Here is a 20171-nt window from a genome sequence, read left to right as displayed (position 1 = left end):
TCAGGCACCTCCCCAGTGGGGAGGAAGCAATATATACATAGTGTTTCATAGCCTTTGGCTTGGGAGTAAATGGCAAGTGCATGTGCTGGCCCTTTAAGAGGGCAGGAGCACATGCATGCAAGACATAAGGACATGGCTAGATGAACATCTGGAAGCATGCTGAGCATGGGGAAGGAAAGAACCGGCTGAAGCATGGGTTAGTGAAGAGACATGCCATCAACCCTGCCTGTCAGAGCATGGACCCGGTGTGGTGCTAACACAGGATAAGAGTCAGGTCCTAATTCAGACACAGGTACAGGTTCAGGCCTGGGCATACAGACCCAGGGACACAGGTTCAGACAAGAACACACACAGCTACCGGTTCAGGGTACAGGCCTGGGTATACAGACCCAGGAAAAAAGGTTTAGGCAAGGAGTGGACCTGACAACAGACTTAGTAGCTTACATACAAGCTAGACACTAAAGTCCATGATTTTGAGCAGGCACTTTCCAATGGGGAATGTGCTTTAAAAACCAGATGCCTCCCAGGTATTGGCTGGGGACATCCTAGGCGTGCACGCACTGTCTCTTTAACAAACAGTAAGTTCCTGAGCGTGCGCCCTAAGCATGATGCCAGGAAACAAGCACAGCAAGCTGAGGACACAGAGGCCACAGTGTGGCCAGGAGTGGCAAGTAGACCAGCGTCCCTGCCTGAAGAAGGAGGAGGCACGCAGGGATGCTGGCATTACAACACATAGGCAGTGTTTAATTGCTATTGCAGTATTTGTATACCGCTGCTGCACCATCAAAACAAAAGTCCTTTTCAGGGCTACGTACTGTTCTTTCTCTAGTAAAACTGCTGTTACTTGCATTCAGTGTATGGATAGCTGGTGGAGGAGGGATAGTTTTGGATTAGAGGCATATAGGCAGGGTTTATTGTCTTGCAGTCCTTTTATAAGTATACTACTGCAACCTAAAAACAAGACTATTTTTTAGGGCTACATATTTTCTTTTCACTATTAATACTGGAAAGTTTGCAGGCATATGTTATATACCTAACAATGTTCCTCTATACCTTGGAAGCACTGGCCTGCCTTGCCACTAGTGTTCAGAGTGGGTTTTTAGTGCTGCTAGGGGCATAATAACTGATAGGCACATCTGACTGCCAACTGAAAAATGCTGACTGATTGACTGTTATCAAATGAGCAAGACCTGGATTGGCCCAGACTTCTCAACCACACCAGATGACAACAGCCAATTCACATATTCCTTTTTTCCCTTGCTCCAAATTTTTATAGGGCCATCATTTGGCCCTAGCTCATAATTTTTAGAGGGTCATAAGGTGGCCCTCATTCATAATTTTTAGAGGGTAAACAGTCGGTGATTATTCATAATTTTTAGAGGGTCATCATGCGACCCTCGCTCTTAATTTTTCCAGGGTGTGTATGATGCCATCCTTCATAATTTTCACAGGATGTGTATGAGGCCTACATCTACAATTCTCTTACATATATATGTGTATACCCCCAGCGGTGAATGTTTTTCAGCCCTTACACTTAGCACATAGGCTTTACCACTCTAGGAGTCCAACGCCTTAAAAATGTGAAGAAAATGTTTTCTGAGGCCCTCCACTATGTTTCTTCGATGGTGAATTGCAGTCTATCCTTCATTTTGGCAACCTTTGAACATAGTGCATTAGCTTTATGAGTCTAGGAGTTCCACTGCCTAACAATTTTAACAGAATGTGTTTGAGACCCTCCTTTATGTCAAATACAGGGTGTTTCGGAGTCCCTCTTCCTTCTAATTTTTGGCAGGTCTTAGGTTGTCCAGATAGGCTTTGTGAGTTTCAGAGTCCCTCCTTCATAAATTAAACAGGATGTATCTGACCACGTCACAAACACCACATGCCCAGATAAGGTAGTAAAATATTAAAAAAACATTTACCCGTAACTACAGGTGGGTGTAGTTTTATTTCCCCTTCTACTATGTTATCTACTATAGCATAAGCGACGGAGAAATATGGTGAGGGATGCAAGACTATGAAAGGGTTGAGGTGGCTTTTCTTTTTCTCTTCTTTATTTTGACTTATAGACAAGTCATTAATGAATGTTTCATAACATTGTTTCCTGTAAAGTACATTTCATCTTTTTTTTATGTTTTATTGTCAGACCATAAAAGTAGAATAATACTCTGACAACATTGTTTCCGGCAATGACCTGGGATTCAGAGATACTTCCAGGTGTCTTCTTCCTGCTGTTCCCATTCATTTTAGTGATTTTCATTCCTCCCCAGCACTCCTGTTAAGGTCTTCTGGAAAAATGCTCAAGGCCTTTGAATGAGGGCATAAAATTTGTTATGAAGAACTGTGCCATCAGCTTATAATAATGCAACAAGGCATAGAGGAAGAGCACCATCCAAAATTTTTACACGTCCTCTGGTCTGATCATTTCCTTGTTTTTTGTTGCTTTTAATGGGTCATACTGTATAGATCCAACCCTACCCTGTATGCCAAATTCGAGAATTGTGTCTTTGAACAGACCACTCTTCCTTTCCTAGGCAATTTAACTTCTGCCATGGGCCTGAACATGGATCCTGAGAAGATGTCTTCCATTCTTAAATGGAAACATCCAACTTGTGTTAAGGCAATCCTGCGGTTCTTATAAGAATTTTATTTGATATAGTGTCAACATTTTCAGCAGCACTTTACAATTAAGCCTGGAAATGTACAGACAATAAATTAAATACAAGGTAAGACAGTTTAAACAGCTACATTAAGAGTAAGGGCCCTGCTTGCAAGCTTACAATCTACAACTGGGATTTTCCAATTACTAATACAAAATCTGAAGGAATCCTTCAGATTTTGTATTAGTCTATGCCTGATAAAGAGACCTGAGTAGTATCGAAAGCTTGCAATTTGTTACCATCTTTTCAGTTACCCATTAAAAGGTATCAACCACTGAGGACTCTCAATTCTGAATATTTTTCATATCATATGGTAACCTGCGGCTTCTTCTCCAAGATATTCTCCGCCCCTGAAAGAAACTACTCGATTGGCAACTGAGAGTTGTTGGCTATCAAGATGACTCTAGAGGAGAAGCACTTTCTACTCAATGGATCAGTCCATCTAGTCATCATATACACCGACCATAAGAACTTGGCCTACCTCTAGTCTGCGCAAAGGCTGAATCCGTGGTCGCTGTTCTTTGTCCCCTTAGACTTTGTCTGATAGTTTTCCTCCAGCCGACAAGAATGTCTAGGCAGATGCACTCTGTAGGTCCTTTCTAACCTCTGATCAAGAGGAAAAATCCAAACATTTTATTAAAAGCTCCAGAATGGTGACTGTGGCTCCTGTGAACTTGTCTCAAATTCCTCCTGGGACTACGTTAGTGACAGAATCGGATAAGAAGTGAGTTCTGCAGTAGGTGCACTCCTCTAAGTTGGCTGGTCATGCCAGGCAAAGGAAGACTACACATCTCATTAATCTTATACACAACTAGCTGAAGAGCCCGGCGCTGCCCGGGCATAGTAACTAACTGTGGTTAGTTATAACAAATTATAATTATCCTCCATCCCATAGTCCCGTGCCCATATACCCATCACACATCCCCCATCCCATAGTCCCATGCCCATATACCCATCACACATCCTCCATCCCATAGTCCCATGCCCATACACCCATCATACATATTCGCCATCCCATAGTCGAGTGCCCATATACCCATCATACATATCCGCCATCCCATAGGTCTGTGCCCATATACCCATCATACATATCCTCCATCCCATAGTCCAGTGCCCATATACCCATCACACATCCTCCATCCCATAGTCCCATGCCCATATACCCAACATACATATTTTCCATCCCATAGTCCCATGCCCATATACCCGTCATACATATTCGCCATCCCATAGTCCCGTACATTTTTTTGCAAAAAAACGTATCAACAAAATACCCTGGTTTTGCTAACATCTTTTTCTAGCACTTGCTACTTACAGTTACATATATTTTACAACAGAGTATTTATGCACGTTTGTCATACTGTGTTCTGTTCCTGTGTCTTAGTTCTTGGGTGGTGTGAACAGGGTCTTATTGACCCGTTCATTTTTTGTGCATGTGTCATGTGTTCTGAAGATATTCGCCATCCCATAGTCCCATGCCCATATACCCATCACACATCCTTCATCTCATAGTCCCATGCCCATATACCCATCATACATATCCTCCATCCCATAGTCCCATGCCCATATATCCATCATACATATTCGCCATCCCATAGTCCCATGCCCATATACCCATCACACATCCTTCATCTCATAGTCCCATGCCCATATACCCATCATACATATCCTCCATCCCATAGTCCCATGCCCATATATCCATCATACATATTCGCCATCCCATAGTCCCATGCCCATATACCCATCACACATCCTCCATCCCATAGTCCCGTGCCCATATACCCATCATACATATCCGCCATCTCATAGTCCCATGCCCATATACCCATCATACATATCCTCCATCCCATATTCCCATGCCCATATACCTGTCATACATATTCGCCATCCCATAGTCCCGTACATTTTTTTGCAAAAAAACATATCAACAAAATACCCTGGTTTTGCTAACATCTTTTTCTAGCACTTGCTACTTACAGTTACATATATTTTACAACAGAGTATTTATGCACGTTTGTCATACTGTGTTCTGTTTCTGTGTCTTAGTTCTTGGGTGGTGTGAACAGGGTCTTATTGACCCGTTCATTTTTTGTGCATGTGTCATGTGTTCTGAAGATATTCGCCATCCCATAGTCCCATGCCCATATACCCATCACACATCCTTCATCTCATAGTCCCATGCCCATATACCCATCATACATATCCTCCATCCCATATACCCATCATACATATTCTCCATCCCATAGTCCCATGCCCATATATCCATCATACATATTCGCCATCCCATAGTCCCATGCCCATATACCCATCACACATCCTTCATCTCATAGTCCCATGCCCATATACCCATCATACATATCCTCCATCCCATAGTCCCGTGCCCATATACCCATCATACATATCCGCCATCTCATAGTCCCATGCCCATATACCCATCATACATATCCTCCATCCCATAGTCCAATGCCCATATACCCATCACACATCCTCCATCCCATAGTCCCGTGCCCATATACATATCCGCCATCCCATAGTCCCGTGCCCATATACCCATCATACATATCCTCCATCCCATAGTCCAGTGCCCATATACCCATCACACATCCTCCATCCCATAGTCAACCATTATGACATCATAATGAGCGGCGGCGGGGCTTGCGACCTATGATGACATCAGCGTTGCCATGGCAACTGTTGTGACATCATAATGAGGGGCGGGGCTTGAGACGCACACACTGCTTCCCCTGTATGCAAATAGGGGCATTATGACATCACAATGAGGGGCGGGGCTTGACACGCACACACTTTTTCCCCCAGTATGTAGATAGGGGCAAAATTGTTTGGTGAATTGGAACGTGCGGGGTTAAAATTTCACCTCACAACATAGCTTAGGACGCTCTTGGGGTCCAGACGTGTGACTGTGCCAAATTTTGTGGCTGTAGCTGCGACGGTGCGGATGCCTATCCCGGACATACACACACACACATACACACACACATACATACACACATACATACATACACACTTTGAGCTTTATATTAGATGATTAAATGATTGTCCACATGGTTATAATGCCCAATGTCATTAGGCTGCACTTCATGAAAGAGTACATATGCTTAAACAAAACTTATACCAGATCACAACCTCATTATTACTGGTATAAAATAGAAGTGACCAATAATTTAGAATAAAAAATTTTTTTATTTCAGAAATATTATTTGAAAAAACACAGGATAAGGTGCTGAAATTAATATGGAGGCAAAAGGAGCTCAAACAATGATAATAAGCAGCAAGGTACAATAAATATACAGTGGGGAAAAAAAGTATTTAGTCAGCAATAGTGCAAGTTCCACCACTTAAAAAGATGAGAGGCGTCTGTAATTTACATCATAGGTAGACCTCAACTATGGGAGACAAACTGAGAAAAAAAATCCAGAAAATCACATTGTCTGGTTTTTTTTCATTTTATTTGCATATTATGGTGGAAAATAAGTATTTGGTCAGAAACAAAATTTCATCTCAATACTTTGTGATATATCCTTTGTTGGCAATGACAGAGGTCAAACGTTTTCTGTAAGTCTTCACAAGGTTGCCACACACTGTTGTTGGTATGTTGGCCCATTCCTCCATGCAGATCTCCTCTAGAGCAGTGATGTTTTTGGCTTTTCGCTTGGCAACACGGACTTTCAACTCCCTCCAAAGGTTTTCTATAGGGTTGAGATCTGGAGACTGGCTAGGCCACTCCAGGACCTTGAAATGCTTCTTACGAAGCCACTCCTTCGTTGCCCTGGCGGTGTGCTTTGGATCATTGTCATGTTGAAAGACCCAGCCACGTTTCATCTTCAATGCCCTTGCTGATGGAAGGAGGTTTGCACTCAAAATCTCACGATACATGGCCCCATTCATTCTTTCATGTACCCGGATCAGTCGTTCTGGCCCCTTTGCAGAGAAACAGCCCCAAAGCATGATGTTTCCACCACCATGCTTTACAGTAGGTATGGTGTTTGATGGATGCAACTCAGTATTCTTTTTCCTCCAAACACGACAAGTTGTGTTTCTACCAAACAGTTCCAGTTTGGTTTCATCAGACCATAGGACATTCTCCCAAAACTCCTCTGGATCATCCAAATGCTCTCTAGCAAACTTCAGACGGGCCCGGACATGTACAGGCTTAAGCAGTGGGACACGTCTGGCACTGCAGGATCTGAGTCCATGGTGGCGTAGTGTGTTACTTATGGTAGGCCTTGTTACATTGGTCCCAGCTCTCTGCAGTTCATTCACTAGGTCCCCCCGCGTGGTTCTGGGATTTTTGCTCACCGTTCTTGTGATCATTCTGACCCCACGGGGTGGGATTTTGCGTGGAACACCAGATCGAGGGAGATTATTAGTGGTCTTGTATGTCTTCCATTTTCTAATTATTGCTCCCACAGTTGATTTCTTCACTCCAAGCTGGTTGGCTATTGCAGATTCAGTCTTCCCAGCCTGGTGCAGGGCTACAATTTTGTTTCTGGTGTCCTTTGACAGCTCTTTGGTCTTCACCATAGTGGAGTTTGGAGTCAGACTGTTTGAGGGTGTGCACAGGTGTCTTTTTATACTGATAACAAGTTTAAACAGGTGCCATTACTACAGGTAATGAGTGGAGGAAAGAGGAGACTCTTAAAGAAGAAGTTACAGGTCTGTGAGAGCCAGAAATCGTGATTGCTTGTTTCTGACCAAATACTTATTTTCCACCATAATATGAAAATAAAATGAAAAAAAAACAGACAATGTGATTTTCTGGATTTTTTTTTCTCAGTTTGTCTCCCATAGTTGAGGTCTACCTATGATGTAAATTACAGACGCCTCTCATCTTTTTAAGTGGTGGAACTTGCACTATTGCTGACTGACTAAATACTTTTTTTCCCCACTGTATTATCTTAGCTAATGTAAAGTGCATGCTGTCTAAATCAGGTAAGTGCAACTAGAAAAAAATTGTTAACTAGTTGTATCAAAAACTACACTGTTAGGGAGCTGCTGAACATATATACACATGGCCACTAGATGGCAACATTTTGCATAAAGTGCTGGTGCTTAAATACGATCAAGTTAACATGAATCAAAAATATGCTTGTCCCGATAGTTTGTGCATGAATGCCAAGACATGAAGTACCAGGGAGCAACAAAATGTGAATAATAATGTACCTGTACGGTAAGTCACAGTAAAGGAATGAGAAGGAGCTCCTGCCACCAGCCCTGATGCACACGTTTCACCCAGCTTCTTCGGAGGGTGTGTCAAAACTGGGAGCTTGACGGTTTAAGTACCTGGCCTGTCCAATAGAAAATCATTGTACCATGTGTATGGCACATGTGCGAACTTAGTGACGCACATCTAGTGGGAGATTCCCAAGTAGCGATCAAGCGGATGGTGACGCAATTACCCCGGCCTCCGGCGTTACCACCGTATGTAGATCTTCAACAATGAATCTCTATGCGCTGACAGCCCGCACATGCGCACCACTAAGCCAGCAGGACAAAGAACGGAGGGATAAGGAAAACATGGGAGCGTTCTAAAGAGTCAATATCAGGAGGGAACATTGTTTTGTTATTCCAGCATGGTTTAAAAATGACTTTGGACCAAAGGAAGGGGTAAAAAGGTATATTAGATAACTCATGGTTGTGTATAAATAAAGGTGAAAGACAAGTAGTAAAATTCTATTAAAAAATGGTGTCTATTAGATATGATGGTTATCAGCCATAATGTAAGAACTATAAAGTGTTTTCTAAACAATTAAAAATAAAAAGAGGAAATAAATGGCAAGTAATAAAAATGTCAATGTGAAAATATACAATAAGAATGGAAGTCAATGAGCATGAATAAAAATTAATGCAGTGCGTGTGTATAGAAACATGAAGATAACTCTGACAAAATATGAAGTGGAAGGTGAAAAATAATATGTCTCTTGCGGTGATGGACCGATGCATAAATCTTGCACATGAATAAAGTAAAAGTGATTAGGACAGTTTTATTCTTTGGGCCAGTACGATTACAGCGATACCACATTTATGTAATCTTTTTTTTTCATGTTGGCATTTTTACACAATAAAAACTATTTTGTAGAAAAATGAATTGTTTTTGCATCAATGTATTCTGAGATTTACAGCTTTTTTATTTCTCTGCTGACTGAAATGTATGGCAGCTTGTTTTTGCGAGACAAGATGACGTTTTCAGCTATATCATTTTTATTTACATTGAACTGTTTGATAGTGATTAATTCCATATTTTGAAGGACTTGTGACGCGACACAGCATTTAATTTATCTTGATGTCTATTTTCAGTAGGCCAAGAGACATAGGCCATTGTCTGAATGATGACTCTAAAATTGGTTTGTTTCTCTTTGGTAGGTCAAGAATCATAGACTATTATTTGAGCGCTTGACTCTTGAATTATTGTTTGAATTGACGATTAGCTGCTGTTTTCCACTTATATCAGCTCCTACAGGTTATTGTCTGCTATCTTTGCAAGATAGGGTCACAGGTTCATTGAAAAATCGATATTTGCTAATATGTTGATTGACCATTGTGTGGGTCCATTTGGTTTGTTGACCTTGAAAACAGAGAAGGAAGAACTACACAGATTGATTAAATACTTGAACAATGAGCGCTAAACTCATCCCAACTAACTCCCACCTGACCTGTGGATGATAACATGAACCACAGATGTGGGTATAAATAGGGATTTCTAGTCTTCTGCAACGAAAAAAGAGACTCTCTACAAAACCATAGCCAGGAACACTCTAGGATAGCTGCCAGGACACCACGGCTACATCAAAGAGGCTCTTTACAAACCACAGCCAGGAACACTCTACAGAATAGCTGCCAAGACACCATGCAACCATGAAGGGGTCTTTACAAAACCATAGGTAGGAACACTTTACAGGACAGTTGCAAGGACATCATGTCTACATCAAGAAGGACTCAGATTTGACATTCTACAGGATGCCAGCTTAAGGACCACGGCCCTAGCTGAAAGAATACAAATCCGCTCAATTGACTATCATTGAACCCATGGAGACATTTGGGGAAACCAGATTGAACCCTCCGGTCACTTGACCCTCATGGATATGTATGGAGAAGCCAGGTTGGGACCCTTCAATCACCTTGCTCCATGGAGACATTCGCAGAAGCCAGGTTGTGACCCTTCGGTCATCTGGCTCGTGAAGACATTCGTAGAAGCAAGGTTGGGACCATCCGGTCACCTGATCATGTGCTTCAATGGACTGTCAGATTCCTAAGCTTCTCGTTACCTTTTCTGTGAGTGCCCACCAATAGCAAGGTGCCACAGGTGGAGATAATTGACCATGGAAGCCCCAAAGTCGCAGCTGCTCTAATTGCAGTGAGTCAGCATAAAGGTGAGACTCTGCAATTTTGCACCATCTTGGGACTCTTCTATATGCTATTGTCTGTTGGTGGTTCAATAAAGTATTGTCATGCTGTTTTATCCTCACCTTGTGTTGTCTGAGTAGTATTATGCCCATGGAGAAAGGAAAGCCAGCATTCTGTGGGAGGACTCCTAGTTCATGCGGTCTCGGACCAGCTGATGAGAGTAACCACTGACTCCCCTATGTCTCCACAGGGCAGTATTATGAAAAAGCACATTTTTGTCATGTTTTTTATTTATTTTTTTACCCTTTTATGATTTTACTGAAGGGGTTGACTAGTGCGGACACGGCGATACCAAATATGTGCATTTTGTGCTGATTACTGTGTGGTCACCCTCCTGGATCCCGACTAGAAGCACAGCATGCCATTCTTACTTCTCTCACTAGAGTGTGATGAAAAAATGTAAGAATACAAGAGCACTCAGATAGACACACTAGTGACATAGTAAACATCTGATAGCAGGGGCTCATTGGAAGAACAAGGTAGAGGAAAGAAAGTTATCAATGAAGCTGGGGTGCCGTTATCATGTTGGAAGGGAGGAAAGTTAGTATGGCAGAAATGTGGAAAACCTTTCTCAGCACATGGCAACATACAGCACCACTATTAAAATTAACCAGGTGTGGATTCCACCAGACGTTGCCAAACTTTTGGCTGAATAGAGAAATTATATACCAGCCACACCGAGCCATTGTTAGACTCCACCGGATTTTGTGTGTTCTATTTTACATTCACAATGTTTTGGGACCTACCCAAATTTAAAAAAAGAGTCTGTTTTTCATAATATACCCACACATACTGCTTTGCAGAGTAAACCCACACATACTGCTTTGCAGAGTAAACCCACAGAGGCTGTTTTGCAGATTACCCCCACAAATACTTTTTACAGAGTACTCCCACCAAGATGTGTGCTGAGTATTCACACAATTTTGTTTTGAAAATACACAAAAGTTTGGTTTAAGTTTTTATACATGCAGCACAAAAAAGCATGTTCACTTTGGCCATAAAGCATACAAAACCTACAAGAAGCAAAATAAACATAGACGCTGCTGTATCTAAATAATTAAAAAGCAAGAGTGCATTTAAATAACACAGGGTTCTTAGTAATACTGTTTTTGATCAAAAATAGCATAAAAGCCATCTCACCGTCGACAAGGTGACCCTGATTGGGACAGTCCTCCGACGTCTAATATTAAAAACCTTACCATGTGTCAGAGTTGACATCAGTGTGTGAATAAGGGCAGACAAAAGGACCAGGTCCTGATCTGTGGGCACCAACCTAGGGGAAGGACAGTTGCAGGATACAACTCCTTTTTTTAGGCAAACAATTCATACAGACATGGATGCAGAGTATATGAAGGATTTTTGGAACAGTGCTCCCCAGAGGGTTTCAGAGTACAAACAGAGGTTTAAATGAGCATTTTTTTAGGAACATCCACAACTGGCACAGATACAGCGGTAGAGTAGAATTCTTTTTAGACACACTACTCACAAAAAGATGTCTGCATTGTACAATTATATTTTAGGCACACTACTTGACACAATGGTATAATAAAATAATTTTGGTGGGTCTACAAATGGGAAAAAGATGGCTGCAAACTACGATTTTTTTTACACTACTCCCAAAAAGAGTAGATTAGGTATTTGGCAACACAACTCCTACAGACACGGCTGCAGAGTACACAGAGGCTTTTTGGAACAGTACTCCCACAAGCAGGGTATCAGAGTACATACAGAGTATTTTTGGCAGAGTACTCCCACTGATATGGATGTGTGGCGCCCCTGAGGCTCAGTCACCACAGAGGTACTGCACCTTCTCCTAAGGTGTAGTGCCCCACCAACTAGGTAAGTTAGGAAATCCTTTCCACACTCCAACACCTGCACCCACACACAGGATAGTTCAGCATTGGACCAGATTGCGGCTCCATGCTTAGAGGATAGCAGAGCACCTTTCGTGGGTCCTTGCTTCATAACACGAGATGTGCTGGGAGGTGGGTGGAGTTAGATATAAAAGAGTGGGAAAGTTTAGAATGACAGGTCAGTCAGATGGGGAGTCTGAGTCAGAGAGCAGGCTGACAAGAGGTCAGCCTGAGGGGAGCTCAAGGCAGAGGAAGGCAGTCAGTCAGGAGAGGCTGAGGACTGGTCTTAGTGGAACGAGCTCCCTAGGAAAGGAACAGAAGGAAAGAGATGTAGAACTGCAACCTAAGTTTCCATAAGAGAGAGGAGGAACAGCACGGAACGAAGGAGTAGGAGAACAGAGAGGAGTTGTGGGTTGGAAGAGGAACCCTGCCTATAGGTTCTCAGCGCAAGGCCGGGGCCCGGTCCACGAGGTTGTATGGACACTTATGGTTCTGCAGCAGACACCGGTGGAGTAGTTGGCTGTAAATGCATTACTGCCATCCAAGACTTGGGACACAACCGCCACACGAATAGTGAGCCGGGATCCAGGAGGTCCCTGTCACAACTGTCTGTCATACAAGTAGAGTTGTTAGGAACATCTGACAGGAGAAGCTTCAGAGTAACCACGGTACTGGAGCTCTTCACACTAAAAGGCGCAATAGAGGAGTCGTTCAGGAAAGGTACATGTTGGCAGAGTGTTGGAGAGGAGAAGCCTGACTTGCCCGGGAGGTTGATTGAGTCTCTGCCCCGGAGGACACAGCATGGAAGCGGGCACCAGTGGTTACCAAGAACTGTGAGTAAAGCATTGAAACTGCAAGCCCTGGTGTCTTCCAGTCATTGTGCGCCAACACCGTCAGCACCACTACATCGGGGTATCATCCTTTACACTACCTGCGCCTACACACTGCCCTGGGGCTACAGCTTCACCTGTGGGGAGCTATGCTATCTATGCTGCAACACACTATCAGCCCCAGAGGATCTGCACGCAGCGTTGGCTTAACATCTTGCTTGCCAAACACCAGAGGTGGCGTCACGAACTATTCAATTCCATTAACCACACACCACCATTGACATTGGGCGCCCAGGGCCACGGACTGGGTCACAGCTGCCGTGATACTTTCCCCCCTGACACCGGCCCGGTACCGAGTACCCCACAGCCCTGGGTGTGAGGGCGACACAGATGCAAAGTAAGTGCAGCAGATTTTTGGCACAGTACTAGCACAGACATTTTTTTCTTTCCTTCCTCCCTGCGAGAGACGGTACTAAGATGAACAACAGCATCACTATTAGAACTCATGAGTGCATAAGAGTACAAAAATTTGATTGAAAAACATATGACTCTCATCGAAACGGTTGCAGGTTTCAAAAACTTTTGGGTGTGCACAGTACTATCACAGACACATGTGTAAAGTAAACATAGGGAGTGTTTTTGGAAAACTGCACACTCACAAATCCTAATACTGTCCCTCACTACAGCTGTGTTCTGTCCCTAAGTTAAGCAAAGCAGGAATAAAAAATAATAATCTTGAACCAGGAGGAACTGTTCCAAGTGAAGGAAAAGGTGGTCATGGTGGCAACACTGTTTATATTTTTTTTGGAGGAAACTGTCTTAAAAGAATGAACATAGAACATAGAATGAACCTAAAATAAAAAAAAACTTATATCCAAGGGGTGGAGTTCCAATTGGAGGATAAGGTGGACGTAGCTGTGTAGGTGGAAGAGGTGGAGGAGGAGGTAGCCATCACAGTTTTGTTTTTTTTATTTGAGGAGGAGGCATCCAAATAAAGCACATGGCAAATAAAGTTGAATACTGGCTGGGTGCGGCTGGTATTGTTGTCTAGTCATCCAAAGGTATGGACAAGTCCTGTGGGATCCATGCCTGGAATGTTAGGTTCCCCATGTTGTATGTGGACAGGGGATGCACTTGTCTATGATCACAACCCCTGCCGTGTTGAGCACACATTCCAACAGTACCCTTAACGCAGGGCAGGAGAGCACCTCCAAGGAATAAACGGCAAGCCAAGGCCATGTGTCCAAATTGGAGACTTAGAAGTTAGACGGGACAGATCTATAATTTAGAACATGGAGATATGTGGACAGGTACTCTTTAACCATCTGGTAATGCCCTCTTCTGCTAATATGAATCATATGACATGGTGGTGCAGGATGTTGTGGCTCACTTAAAGTTTTGCCTCATTTCAGCCATGCTAACCCTGGCTTACAAGGTGCTAGCGCTGACCAACTTCCTTCTCTGCCTCCGCCTTGTACTTCCACTGAGCCTCTGCAGTCAAGTGGGAAAACCATCAGTAGTTTTCTTACCAAAGTATCCTTGTATCCACGTATTTTGCTACCATCTTCATTGATGGAAGTAATGATGGTAGATTGTCCTTGTAGAAGGGATCTATCAGGGTGACCACCCAATAGTCAGCAATGGTAACAATCCGGCCAATTCGCCATTAACCAGGCACAGCATCTTTTAGACAAATTACTTGCAAAAAACGGTTAAGAGTAGTACTCACCAAAACATGATGCAGAGTACACTGATTTTTTGTAGACACAGCAATCACAAAAGAACGTTGCAGAGTATATTGTTTTTTAGACCCACTGCTCTCAAAAAAAGCATGCAGAGTACTATAACTTTTTACACACTAATAACAAAAAACGCTGTAGAGTACACTTATTTTTTTAGACACAGTATTCACAAAAAAAAGTGCAGAGTACAGTCATTTTTTTACACACACTACTCGTATAAACTCAGCAATTCAGTAACATTATTTGTGTGGCCTACAAATGGCAAAGAGTCAGCTGATTTCAATTATTTTTTTCCCAGACTACTAAAAAACACACATTGGTCAAAAAAAATTATTTCTTTGGCCTATAAATGGCAGCGACATGGCTGAAGCAAGTTATTTATTTGCAACACTATTAGAAAACACACAGAGGACCAGAGGAATTATTTATTTGGCCTATAAATGGCAATGAGTTATCTTATGACAATTATTTTTTTTCCCCAGACTATTGGAAAACACAAAACAGTCCTAAAAAAATGGCCTACTAGTGGCATTAAGATGGCTGATGTCAATTATTTATTTCTCAGACTACTAAAAAATATGCAGCAGCATTGAAAAGCTGTACTCCCAATGTACTCCCAAAGGTGGGGGTGCATAGAACACAAATTAGTTTAAATTACATTACTCACACAGGTGAGAAGGAAAGAGTACACACAGCGACTAAAAGGGCAGTACTCCCACAGGCAGAGTGATGCAGAGTGCACACAGTACAGTACTTTAACAGACAAGTTTCCAGAGTATACACAGCGACTTAACCCCTTTACCCCCAAGGGTGGTTTGCACATTAATGACCGGGCCAAATTTTTACAATTCTGACCACTGTCCCTTTATGAGGTAATAACTCTGGAACGCTTCCATGGATCCTGGTAATTATGACATTGTTTCCTTGTGACATATTGTACTTCATGATAGTGGTAAAATTTCATTCATATAACTTGCATTTATTTGTGGAAAAAAATGGAAATTTGGCAAAAATTTGGAAAATTTCACAATTTTCCAACTTTGAATTTTTATGCCCTTAAATCACAGAGATATGGCACACAAAAAACTTAATAAGTAACATTTCCCACATGTTTCCTTTACATCAGCACAATTTTGGAACCAAAATTTTTTTTTTTAGGAAGTTATAAGGGTTAAAAATTGACCAGCGATTTATCATTTTTAAAACATCATTTTTTTTTAGGGACCAAGGTGCTCAAAACCACATTCAAGAAGTTTATGAACCCTTCAAGTGCTTCACAGGAATTTTTATAATGTCTAAAAAAAATGAACATTTAACTTTTTTTCACAAAAAGGGTAACAGGAGAAATTGGACTGCAAAAGTTATTGTGCAATTTGTCCAGAGTAAGCTGATTTCTGATATAAGGGGGGAACCACTGTTTCAGCACATGGCAAAGCTCAGAAGGGAAGGAGCGCCGTTTGACTTTTTCAATGCAAAATTGGCTGTGATTGAGATCGGACGCCATGTCATGTTTGGTGAGCCCCTGCTGTGCCTAAACAGTGGAAACCCCAAACAAGTGACCCCATTTTGGAAACTAGACCCCCCAAGGAACTTATCTAGATATGTGGTGAGAATTTTGAACCCCCAAGGGCTTCACAGAAGTTTATAACGTACAGCCGTACAATTAAAAAACCATATTTTTTCCACAAAAATGATCTTTTCACCCCATATTTTTATTTTCCCTAGGGTAACAGGACACCAAAAGTTATTTTTCAATTTGTCCTGAGTATTCTGATACCCCACATGTGGGGGTAAACCACTATTTGGGTGCATGGAAGAGCTCTGAAGGGAAGCAGCAACATTTCACTTTTTTGTCTGGAATTGAGATCGGACGCCATGCCGCGTTTGGAAAGCACCTGATGTGCCTAAACAGTGGAAACTCCCCACAAATGACACCATTTTGGAAACTAGACCCCCCAAGGAACTTATCTAGATGTGTGGTGAGCACTTTGATCCCCCAAGTGCTTTACAGAAGTTTATAATGCCCGGGTGTGAAAATACAAAAATCATATTTTTTCCACAAATATGATCTTTTAGTCCCCAATTTTTTTATTTACCCAAGGATAACAGGATAAATTGGACCCCAAAAGTTGTTATCCAATTTGTCCTGAGTATGTTGATATCCCAGATGTGGGAGAAAACTACTGTATGGGCACACGTCGGGGCTCAGAAGGGAAGTAGTGATGTTTTGGAATGCAGACTTTGATGGAATGGTCTGCAGGTGTCATGTTGCATTTGGAGAGCCCCTGATGTGCCTATACTGTGGAAACCCCCCACAAGTGACCCCATTTTGGAAATTAGACCCCACAAGGAACTTATCTAGCTGTGTTGTGAGCACTTTTAACCCCCAAGTGCTTCACAGAAGTTTATAACGTATAGCATAAAAATAAAAAATCATATTTTTTTCCATAAAAATGATATTTTTGCCCTCAATTTTTAATTTTCCCAACGGTAACAGGAGAAATTGGACCCAAAAATTTGTTGCGCAATTTGTCCTGAGTAGGCTGATACCCCATATGTGGGGGTAAACCACTGTATGGGCGCATGGTAGAGCTTGGAAGGGAAGGAGCACCGTTTGACTTTTTCAACACAGAATTGGCTGGAATTGAGATCAGACGCCATGTTGCATTTGGAGAGCCCCTGATGTGCATAAACAGTGGAAACTCCCCAATTCTAACTCCAACCCTAACCCTAACATCAGCCCTAACCCTAGCCCTTGCCCTAACCCTAGCCCTAACCCTAATGGGAAAATGGAAATAAATACATTTTTTTTATTTTGTTATTTTTCCATAACTAAGGGAGTGATAAAGGGTGGCTTTATTTACTATATATGGCAGGTTTTTATGTTTGGCAGCTGTCATATGCTAAAAGATGCTTTTTATTGTAAAAATAGTTTTTGAATCACCACATTTTGAGAGCTATAATTTTTCCATATTTTGACCAACAGAGTCATGTGAGTTCTTACTTTGTGTGGGACGAGTTGACGTTTTTATTGGTACCATTTTCGGGCACATGACATTTTTTGATCGCTTTTTATTCCAATTTTTGGGACGCAGAATGAGCAAAAACCATCATTTCAAGAATTTCTTTTGGGGGGTGCGTTTACACCGTTCCGCGTGTGGTAAAATTGATAAAGTGGTTTTATTCTTCAGGTCAGTATGATTACAGCGATACCTCATTTATGTCTTTTTTATGTTTTGGTGCTTTTAATGCAATGAAAACAATATTATATAAAAAATAATTATTTTTTCTTCGTTTTATTCTGCAAGCTATAACTTTATTATTTTTTCAAATCCATGTAGAGAAAAATGGACTGCACTCTTCAGGCTGGTGAGGAAACGCTGCTATTTTATTGGCACATACAATACATATTAGCCAGGGGAGTGATAGCAGGAGTGAGCAGAAAGCTGAAAATGGTGCAGAGCGAAACGGCCGTTGTCAGCTTTCTGCTCACTACTGCTATCACTCCCCTGGCTAATATGTATTGTATGTGCCATTAAAATAGCAGTGTTTCCTCACCAGCCTGAAGAGTGTGGCCAATTTTTCTCTACATGGATTTGGATATTTGTTATGAATGGGTCACCGAGTAGGAGAGCGCAATAGGCTATGCCACCAGAACACCAGAGAGGTTGGTCGCTCAGCGGATTGCAGACCCCTGATCTTAACAACACAAATAGCAGTAGCCGTGGAGCGTTCCTACGTTGCCCTAGACGCTTCATCATAGCCGGAGGACTAACTAAGCCTAAAGACAGAAAGGTGAAATCTAAACTGCCCCGGAGCAGATCCCCAAAGGAATAAACAGCCCCCAAACATATATTGTCGGTGAGACAAGATCAAGCACAAACACAGACAGAAAATAGACTGAGCAAATGATGGGGCCCACGCTGACTAGATAGGACAGGACAGAGAAGGCACTGTCTGCAATCACGCAAAAACCCTAACAATTCCAACATGACTGATGTACAAAAATACTGAGGTTTGCACAAACCTCGCCCCCACTATATCAGCATTCAGGTGTGAACTGGCGGCTAGTAACAGGCTAATACAGCAGGGGACTGAGCAAACAAACACAAGATACAAAAATACAGGGCTGGAGCTAGCAGCCCCTGGGGGAGCAAGCTGACCTCTGACAGCAAGGCAAAATCAGATGCAAAGGGTTTAGCAAATGACACTTAGCTGAAAAATGCAGGATCAGGCAGGAGACAGAAATCCTCAATAAGCAAAGAAAGGAGTATCACCGGCAGCCACTGAGAGAAGTCTGCTCCCTTATGTAGTCCCAGTCACTACCCCAACTCCTCCAATTATCTTCTGCAGCTGTTGGGTTAACATCATGTTGACCAGCTCCACTACCAGCAGTATCCACCAGAGGGAGCCTTGCCTCAAAAGTCGGATTAAGAGAGTTCACAACAGATATTGCTGTGATTTTCCAGGACGTGCACCTGTGGCTGCAGGCAAGCCTATAAACGACAACCACGCACAAGTTGACATTCTCACGGTAATAGCGGTGCCATCCGCTTTTTTCTATTTTATGCATTTTTTATTTTTTCACTGATAATGCTGTATGGCAGCTCGTTTTTTGTGGGATAAGTTGACGTTTTCAGTGATACCATGGTTATTTATATCCGTCTTTTTGATCGCGCGTTATTGCACTTTTTGTTCGGCGGTATGATGATAAAGCATTGTTTTTTGCTTTGTTTTTTATTTTTATTTTTTAAGGGGTTCACTAAAGGGGTTAACTATTGTTTCATTTTTATAGGGCGGGTCGTTATGGACACGGCGATACTAAATATGTGTACTTTTATTTTTTTTTATTAACAAAAAATTAATTTATTAGGGATTTTTTTTATTTATTTAGGGATTTTTTATAAATTATTTTTACATTTTTTTTGCTTTATTATATTGTCCCGGGGGGGACATCTCTGTCTAGTGTCAGATCGATGATCTGACAGTTTGCACAGCACTCTGTCAGATCAGCGATCTGACAGGCACTGCTGCAGGCTTTCTCAGCACCTGCTCTCAGCAGGCACTGAGAAACATGCCTCCCTGCAGCACCGAAGGCCCCCGCAGCCATATTGGATCCGGGAGCCTGCAGGGAGGGAGGCCCTTGGAACAGCGCGATCACATCGCGCTGTTCCGAGGGTCCAGGGAAGCACTCAGGGAGCCCAGTCCCTGCCTGATGCTTCCCTTATCCCCTGGTACACTGTGTTCATGTTTGATCGCAGTGTGCCAGGGGTTAATGTGCTGGGGGCAGATCGTGACCGCCCCTGACACCCGGCCGCTGATCGCGCTGACGTACTATCCCATCCCCGGTCATATGGGCCCGGATACCGTGGACTGGATAGTACGTCTGATGTCAGAAAGGGGTTAAAGGAGCGTACTCCAACAGGCAGGTGGTGTAGAGCAGGGGTCCCCAACCACCGGTCCGCGGCCCAGCACCGGGCCGTTGCAGTGCCCTTGCCGGTCCGCGGACACAAGGGGAGCCGGCGGCGGTGCAGCAGCTGATACTCACCTAGCGGTCCCTGTCGGCGCGGCGGCTTTATCCAGCACTGAGCGGTCAAGTGTACCGCTCATTTAAGGTCATGAATATGGACGCCACTCATCTCCCATAGGCGTGGCGTCCATATT

The sequence above is a fragment of the Dendrobates tinctorius genome, unplaced genomic scaffold (assembly GCF_039654945.1).
Source record: "Dendrobates tinctorius isolate UK_male_01 unplaced genomic scaffold, ASM3965494v1 ptg000046l, whole genome shotgun sequence".
In the NCBI taxonomy this organism is placed as follows: domain Eukaryota; kingdom Metazoa; phylum Chordata; class Amphibia; order Anura; family Dendrobatidae; genus Dendrobates; species Dendrobates tinctorius.
This window is presented reverse-complemented; position numbering follows the sequence as displayed.